Source organism: Dermochelys coriacea, chromosome 2, assembly GCF_009764565.3.
Source record: "Dermochelys coriacea isolate rDerCor1 chromosome 2, rDerCor1.pri.v4, whole genome shotgun sequence".
Lineage (NCBI taxonomy): Eukaryota > Metazoa > Chordata > Testudines > Dermochelyidae > Dermochelys > Dermochelys coriacea.
This window is the reverse complement of record NC_050069.1, coordinates 256716095-256725719: the sequence shown is the minus strand read 5'-3', so window position 1 is coordinate 256725719 and position 9625 is coordinate 256716095.

Here is a 9625-nt window from a genome sequence, read left to right as displayed (position 1 = left end):
ACAGCTTTTCCAGGAAGGGTTATTGCAATCAGCTTCTTCCATCCTATTCTCTGCTAGAGCAGGCAGCAGACTTCCCTGCAATATTATTGTATTTCTGGAATGTTACAAAATAACTCAAAATTACAAAACTTTACAAAATTACAAAATATCCTGGAAAAAACCCCTCATTCAACCCTGTTCTACTTTGATAGGAGTCCTCGCTTTCCTTCCAGACAGTAAACTGGCCTCTTTCCCGGACCATATATCTCTTATGACGGTCTCCTTAAGGGCCAACTCTAAATACAAGCCAAAACAAATGTTTCAAAATGTGATATAAGGGTAACACTATAGGCCTGATTCTGACCTCACAGTGGTTTTGCAGCATTGCAACTCCTTTGATTTTGGTTGAGTCACTCCTAATTTACAACTGTGTAAGAGAAAAACTAGGCCTCATGGTTTTGAAATGGGTAATAAAACACATTTTAAAAATAAAATAAATAAATAAATAAATAAAAGCCAAGTTGGCTATTCTCATTGCAAATGCCGATCTATACAGTATTTTAACTAATGCATTCATAATATGGAAGTGGTGAACTCTGAAAGCTGCCTCATTACTTTTTTGCCTTGTTCTACAAGAGACCTTACCTCTTAGGCAGGGGATGCACAATGAGCAGCCCCCAGAGCCCTAAATGTAACCCACCATTACCTTCTCCTTGTGACTGATCATTGCTGACCTCCTATCAATTTTCAATGCTGGGAAAGTCAGACGAGCTGATCCAAAACCCATTGATGACAATAGAAAGACTCCCACTGACTTCAGTGAACCTTGGATCAGATCCTTAAGGCTAGATTGTTCCTGCTCCCTAGCACAGCTTTCCAAAATGGAGTGCGAAATGTCCCAAAGACGTTGGAAGGGGCAGAGAGGAGCTGGGATCGGTATGCTACAGTGGGAACAGGCTGCACCATCCCAAAAGATGCCAATGCTTGTCCACTGCTCTGCATGGCATGGAGCAGGATGGAGGGCTGTATTTCTATCAGATTTCTGCCTTGGTCAGCACAATTCCCCACCATCCTTCTACTCAGGGCTAAATGTCACAGACTGGTTCTTGGCAAGGAGATACAGATACCAAAAGAGATGAACATAAACCCAAACGATCAGACTGGAATCAAAATTTGAGCTACTTCGATGCACAGGCTGGGTTGAGTTCATATAGAAATAATTGGGTCATTTATTTTGTCACAAGAGGTCCATATGATTTTATATGCTGGTTAGACACTCCCCCCCCGGCTCCTAACAAACTGGCGACCTGACCCTTAGTATCACAAAGGTCAAGTGCCCCTAGTTTAAGGGAAACTCAGGCTGTCCATTTGCTTAGGGAATCCAGTGACGCACAGCCAACATTTTACTGAACATTTTAACAAAAGCCCTCCCTAAAGTGTCCTTCCTTTGCTGGTCCACGCGACATGGGGAGGGTAAAATACTTTCTGACTACCCAGTCTCCCACCCCATCCTGACTGGATGTGGCTCCCGTACTGCCAAGTGTTCGTCACAACAGCAGCAGCGTGAACGTGCACACTCTGACTGTGGAGTGGGTGCTTGTGTGGCGATTGGTTTCCCTCTCGTACCAGGTCTGAGTGTTCAGTTGGGAGATGGGTCTTTTTTGGTTTGTGAGGTGGGTAGGTTTGCCCTCATTAGCTGGAGTGGGAGGAAATCAGATGGGGGGAACAAGCCTGCTCTGGCTGAGACTGTCTGGGAGCCAAGGGAACACAGACTAGCATTTCAGTGAAGTCCTTTTTGTTGCCGTAACTACGAGTATGGCTGAATGTTTTAAGATGAATGTCATGTGAGTATTCAGCATTATGCAGTTTGTCTGCTTGTGTAATCTGACAGTAGATTATGGGGCAAAAATCACCCTTGCTGATGCACAGGGTGTATAAATTGTACTTCCTTGCACTAGCCTGATTGCTGTATCCCTGAATGGAAGGACCTCCAATGGAGGGAAAGCACCATTTCCACATGCACCCCTTCTGCCAGGGACAGCTTTGTGTTGGGGGTTCTGTAGGAGCCCCACTGGTTAAGATGGCTGAGATGTCACTAAGCTTGCCATTACTCTTTTCCAGCTGTTGCACCCCATATTTGGGTTTGCACTGGCTGGTTGTGCTTTCCACCTGATCCTCATGCAAGGGAGGTTGCAGCCACCTTACACAGCTGTAACCTTCCCCCAGTAGACCTTCTGCCATCTGGAGCCGTTCTCTAGTAGCTGGCACATAACCTAGGTGAATGTGACTCCCTCAATCAGCAATCTCCATCTGTCTCTTACCACCAGAGTCACAAATCCTTCTTACATGTCTCAGTGGTTTGGTCATATGTTCTACTGAGCTGAGCGTGTCTAGAATATGCCACATATCCATTATAGATTCCATCATGCCATTCTGAAGCAAAACCCCATTGAATTCAATATCTTAATGCAAGTGGAAGAAAAAACATAGGGACGAACATTCTGCATCTGAATGGAACACAAAATGGCAGATACCTCACAGCTACCTTTGCTATAGCAAAGAAGTCCCTCTGTATTTAAAGGCACAGTTCACAGATAACAGAATGACAGATAGACATTCTCCTCTCAGTTATTGTACATATACACTACATCCCCCTTTGTCTGTAAATCCTTTCTCTTCCTCCTCCAATTTTCAAAGGCTTTCATCATCTTATTTTTTAAAAAAGCAACCCAACTCCTCCCTCTCGTGTGAGGACAAAGTGTAATTCAGATGATCCATAAGCATCTGTTTCTTCATCCAGAGGTTTTCCAGCTGCCCACAAAAATGATGCGCTGACATACTCCAGGTAGACTTGAACTGAGTCCAGTGCAGGGTGGGCCTTAGGGAGCGTTGTGCATACAAGATCCCAGAGCAGATACCAAAATGACATGGTCTGAATGATGATGGTCAGGGAGCATTACATTGACTGCATCAAGACCAAGGATGGAACAGCAATAGCAACATGGTAGGATCTGACATATTGCTCCCCAATGATCAAATGACAGGATTCCCACCCCCAAATGTTCAAACATCAGCGGGAAAACCAAGATAACCCTCCTGCAGCCTAACCTGATTGCACTTTCACTGCTATAAATCATGAGGAGTACTGGACCTTTTCTGAAGTCAATGGAGTTACATTGGCATAATAGCCAGGGTTGTTCCTTTCTTGTTTGTTTACTTTTGTCAAATTCTCTCTCCTTTTATCTTCCTTAGCTTTTTATGGGGAAGAAAAAAATAGTAAAAAAAAAAAAGGATGATTGCACAACTTTTTGATTTATATATTTGCTGGATCTCAGCCGAACTCCCCCAATGATTTCAAGGGAACATTCTGGTAAAAACTGATGAGCTAATGGTAGAATAAACGCCACCTAACCCTAAATTCAGCCATGATGTCAATTGTGGTGTAAAATCATACCATGTGTAAATTGACCAGAAAATTGGTGTAAATGGCAAAGTCGTGCAATTTACGGCAATTTGACTCATAAGAGAAGATGCATAAAAGGATTGGCACTCTCACCAATTTGGCATTTTCTCTAGACAAAATTCATCCCCCATTGTAAGTTGCAGCAGCTCCCATGGAAGTCAATGGGAATTGTTGTGCCTGCTTACACCACGGTCAGAGTTTGACTCCTAAGAGTTCTACTGCATAATAACATCTAAGTTAAAGCTGGTTGGGGCCTATTCTATCTTATGCTTTTGTGTTAGTTACTTTTTCTACTACATCTCTACAAAATATGGCCAAACCCAAGCATTCAGTGAGGCCTCCTCAAAATTATGAGATGGGCTTAAAAATCATGAGATTTAAAAAAAATAATAATAATAAATTTGGAATTCTTTTTATTGACCTTTGGTTTCTCAGCCTTACGTGTGCACTCAGATCACATTTTCAAGCTTTTCTTTGCAACAATGAAGGCTAGAAACACATGGTCTTTTTAAAAATGAAAGCTGAGATTTCCACATAATCACAGGACTTCAGGAGCTAGGGCATTTTAAAAGCCAAACAAATATTGTGTGATGCATGATAAAATCTCAGGCATTGGCAACACATCCTACAGGCCCTTTGTCAGCTAAGTTTTGCACAATCACTCAATGCCAAATCAGTGAAAATCACACTGCTTTGCCAGTTATACCCACTTATACCTGTTTGCTAATCAGTTTACACCCAATGGGCCTGATTTCCCCCTCACTCAGATAGGTGTAAATCAGGAATGTCTCAGCTGAAATCAGAAAACTTTCACCAGCGCAAAGCAAGCGTGGAAGGAAAGTCAGGCCCAATGTTTAGCATCCTACTGCCAAGTGAGCAGCAAGCAGCAGCTTACTTCACGATGCATTTGCCTGAATTTATCTCCTGGCATGTGGCTCAGCCAAAGTTGTGCTTTTGAGATTTTGGGGATTGATAGTTTAATAAAAACAAAGTGTAAAAAAATCACTCTGAGAGCCTATGGGATTAGTAATCAGAATGATCAAGCTCGTCAGCATCTCAGAAATGCTATGGAAGGCACTAGGACCTGGAAAATAACCACGCCACACACTTGGAAGACAGCTGCAGGCTCTTCCTGTTCTGCGGTGTAAGTGATCTATTTCATCTCACAGATCTATCCATTTTGGATGCAAGTGCTCAAAATATGAATTATTTACAGTCACACAGATAAATAAAAGGAGATTTGCAGTTGTGCTATTAACCCCCTTGGCTCCCAGTTTAGCTTTGCCCAGTCACTGGAAAAGCAGAACATTTCAGGCCTGATTCTGCATCACATGGATTTGGAGCTATGCCAGTCCATGCTAGCTGAGGATCTGACCCTTTGGGCATATATTTTCCTTCTCCTCTGTATATTTGTCTGTGGTTTATATTACCATTTGCTAAGTGGTAAGAGGCTGAGCCTCATGATTTACACACCTGTGAGTGAGAGAAGAAACTCCGCTCCAGCAATTGGGTCTGAGGCACCAGTGTTACGCACCTTGTGCAGCCATTTACATCAGATTGGCAACATTTTGTACTCACTTTGCACAGGTGAAAATGACTATGCAAGGTGCAAAGCAGTGGAGAACGAGAATGGATGTACAATGGTGTAAAACTGGCATAAGTGTGAGGAGAATCAGGCCCTATGAGAGGCTATTTACCTTTGAAATCTTTTTGTGGTTTTCTCTCCAACATGAATTTCACAACTAAACCACTGAAAGAATAAGAATAATTATTAGGCTGGGGTTCTTATTAAATAGGTACCAATTGGAGACCATAAATTGGGGTTGAAAATATAGAGAACAATCAAGACTGTGCACACTGTATGGACCAGTTCCCCAGCTGGTGGAAATCAGTGTAGCCCTATTTAAGTCAGTTGAGCTATCCTGGCTTACACCAGTTGAGGAGCTGGCTCTATGTGGTTATGAACTAGTTTTTATACCAGAATTTCATAAGCCTGGCCTGTGGCTGCCCCTCATGGATTACCGAAGCCAGGGCACAGCCCTGAAGCTAATCTAAACAACACCAGGGGCCAAATTCCACACTTTGTGCTTTCAGCATTGGACAATCACAACCAGTTTCCCCATGATTGCCGCACCCAATGGAGACTATTCAAGCAGCACAGAATTAAGCCCAAGAGCTCCTGAGAGAGTTTCAGGCATCTATTTCCTTGCTTCCATGCAAAGCTAGGGCAAAAGTCAGCTCTAGTTACACCAGTGAAATCCTGTTGACTTCAGAAGGGTTGCACCTCTGGAACAGCGAGAAGGATTTGGTCTAAATTGCAAGATACCAGTGTCCACCTAGATATCTTAGTGAGCAAAGCAGATGATGGCCAATGTAGGAGGAGCAGAGAGTGCAGATTTCAGAGTAGCAGCCGTGTTAGTCTGTATTCGCAAAAAGAAAAGGAGTACTTGTGACACCTTAGAGACTAACAAATTTATTTGAGCATAAGCTTTTGTGAGCTACAGTTCACTTCATCGGATGCATTCGGCGGAAAATACAGTGGGGAGATTTATATACACACACAGAGAACATGAAACAATGGTTTTTATCATACACACTGTAAGGAGAGTGATCACTTAAGGTGAGCTATTACCAGCAGGAAGTGGGGGGGGGGGGCGGAGAAGGAGGAAAACCTTTTATGGTGATAATCAAGGTGGGCCATTTCCAGCAGTTAACAAGAACAGTGGGGGATGAGGTGGAGGGGAGAAATAACATGGGGAAATAGTTTTACTTTATGTAATGACCCATCCATTCCCAGTCTCTATTCAAGCCTAAGTTAATTGTATCCAGTTTGCAAATTAATTCCAATTCAGCAGTCTCTCATTGGAATCTGTTTTTGAAGTTTTTTTTGTTGAAGGATAGCCACTCTCAGGTCTGTAATCGTGTGACCGGAGAGACTGAAGTGTTCTCCGACTGGTTTTTGAATGTTATAATTCTTGACGTCTGATTGGTGTCCATTTATTCTTTTACGTAGAGACTGTTCAGTTTGACCAATGTACATGACAGAGGGGCATTGCTGGCACATGATGGCATATATCACATTGGTAGATGCGCAGGTGAACGAGCCTCTGATAGTATGGCTGATGTGATTAGGCCCTATGATGGTGTCCCCTGAATAGATATGTGGACAGAGTTGGCAATGGGCTTTGTTGCAAGGATAGGTTCCTGGGTTAGTGGTTCTGTTGTGTGGTGTGTGGTTGCTGGTGAGTATTTGCTTCAGATTGGGGGGCTGTCTGTAAGCAAGGACTGGCCTGTCTCCCAAGATCTGTGAGAATGATGGGTCGTCCTTCAGGATGGGTTGTAGATCCTTGATGATGTGTTGGAGAGGTTTCAGTTGGGGGCTGAAGGTGATGCTAGTGGCGTTCTGTTATTTTCTTTGTTGGGCCTGTCCTGTAGTAGATGACTTCTGGGTACTCTTCTGGCTCTGTCAATCTGTTTCTTCACTTCAGCAGGTGTTTGTCTCTGTCTGAGGGTTGGAGCAAATGTGGCTATATCGTAGAGCTTGGCTGTAGACAATGGATCGAGTGGTATGATCTGGATGAAAGCTAGAGGCATGTAGGTAGGAATAGCGGTCAGTAGGTTTCCGATATAGGGTGGTGTTTATGTGACATCGCTTATTAGCACTATAGTGTCCAGGAAGTGGATCTCTTGTGTGGACTGGTCCAGGCTGAGGTTGATGGTGGGATGGAAATTGTTGAAATCATGGTGGAATTCCTCAAGGGGCTGGTAATAGCTCATCTTAAGTGATCACTCTCCTTACAGTGTGTATGATAAAACCCATTGTTTCATGTTCTCTGTGTCTGTATATAAATCTCCCCACTGTATTTTCCACCGAATGCATCCAATGAAGTGAGCTGTAGCTCACGAAAGCTTATGCTCAAATAAATTTGTTAGTCTCTAAGGTGCCACAAGTACTCCTTTTCTTTTTAGAGAGTGCAGAGGATTTCAGATCACTGCCTTTGTAGCAAACTACCGACACTGGTAACCGCTGAGTTTTCAAGTCCATAAACAGAACTGGATGCTAGAAAGAGCCAAACCTTAGCCCTCCTTTGGAAGTCATGCCAAACAGTCTGACATTTTCCATTCTGCTCCAGAATTATTAATTTTTAAAAATTATGGAAACACAGAAGAAGCCTTTAGATCAGGGGTGCACAAACTTTTTGGCCCAAGAGCCACATTGGGGTGCAAAACTGTATGGAGGGCCGGGACGGGAAGGCTGTGCCTCCCCAAACAGCCTGGCCCCCACCCCCGCCCCCTATTTGCCCCCTCCCATTTCCTGTCCCCTGACTGCCCCCTCCTGGGACCCCCCGTGCCCCCCCCAGATCCCACCCCCTATCCAACTCCCCTGCTCCCTGTTCCCTGACTGCCCTGACCTATCCACATCCCCACCCCCTGACAGGCCCCCTGGGATTCCCACATCCTATCCAACCCCCCCTGTTCCCCGACCCCTGACTGTTCCAGAACCTCTGCCCCATCCAACTGCCCCCTGCTCCCTGTCCCCTGACTGCCCCACAGGACCCGATACCCAACCCCCCCACCACCGTGCGTGCCGCCGCCACCCCCTTTCCATGCCGCTCAGAGCAGCAGGAGCTCGCAGCCCTGCTGCCTGCGTCGCGGCATGGCTGCATGGGAGGAGGAACAGCAGGGGAGGGGCCGGGGGGGTGAGCCTCCTGGGCCAGGAGCTCAGGGGCCAGGCATGAAGGTCCTGCAGGCCGGATATGGCTGACGGTCCATAGTTTGCCCACCTCTGCTTTAGATAGAACAAAAAAGGCAAGAGGGACAAAAGCTAGTCTTGGGGTTAAAGCCCATGATAGGGTCATGAGATAGGGATTCAGTCCCAAGCTCTGCCACAGGCTTCCTGGGTGACTCTGGGCAGGTCATTTAATCTCTCTGTGCCTCAGCTCCCCATCTATAAAATGGGGATCATGCTTCCCTTTCCTTGCAGGAGTGCGTGAGGATACAGCCATTAATACTCTCAGGGTGATCATGAACTATGGTGAGAGATATCAGTACCTAGATAAAAGGTGCTACAAATATTAAAGCCATCCTCAAGGGTCAATATCCATTTTTATCAGATGAAAACTCCCAGCCCAGGACAGAAGTCTTGATTTCAGCAATAACTGGATGGCATATAAATTAAGTTTTAAAAGATCAATACAGGAATCCAAAAGAGACACCATTCATCAATCCCCTGTTAGACTAAAGCTGTGTGCATCTTCTCTTAAAGGGAGGATTTTGACCCAAGGGAAAATTGCTGATTTGCTATAATATTTTTTATTCTGTCCAGATGAAGGCCCCACTCATTATCTGTTGATTAGATCTGGAAATAATAGAAAAAGTATGATCAGCTTGTGGAAGGAATAAGCAGAACCTTGGACTATCTTGTAACCTAACTCCACTAACCCCTTCCCTAATCACCCCTCATTTTGACAGAGAGCCTATGCTAAAGGTTCAACACTACATTTGAAAAAATAAATAAAACAAGAACTGAAACATAGGAGAGCTCTGCCTGGTACCTCATTCCAGCCAAAAAACTCTTTAACAACATCAGACAAATCCCCGGCCTGGGGGGTGGGAGGTTTGTTGCACAGACTTTTCGATTCCTATCAGGATTTTTTGTCTCCAAACCCATATTGCCTGAATGCAGCTAAAAAGAAGGGTCACTGGGTGCAAAAGCTTTTTCAGCATCGAGGAGTTCCACGTTTCCAGTGTGATGGGGATCGTGGATTGTCTGGGGAGTTGCCTGTTGGAAAACAACCTTCGACAAAGCCAGCGCTATATTCATTAATGCATTTAGGGCAGCAAACTTTGAAGCATAGATTATTAACTCCTATATTCACAAGCAAAATTGGTTATCAGCTCCAAAAATCAAAGCTGTGTTTGCCCTTTATGTGTATGTGAGTGGATAATGACAGGTTTCAGAGTAGCAGCCGTGTTAGTCTGTATCCGTAAAAAGAAAAGGAGTACTTGAGGCACCTTAGAGAATAACAAATTTATTAGAGCATAAGTTTCATGAACTACAGCTCACTTCATCGGATGCATACAGTGGAAAATATAGTGGGGAAATTTTATATACACAGTGAACATGAAACAATGGGTGTTACCATAGACACTGTAACAAGAGTGATCAGGAAAGGTGAGCTA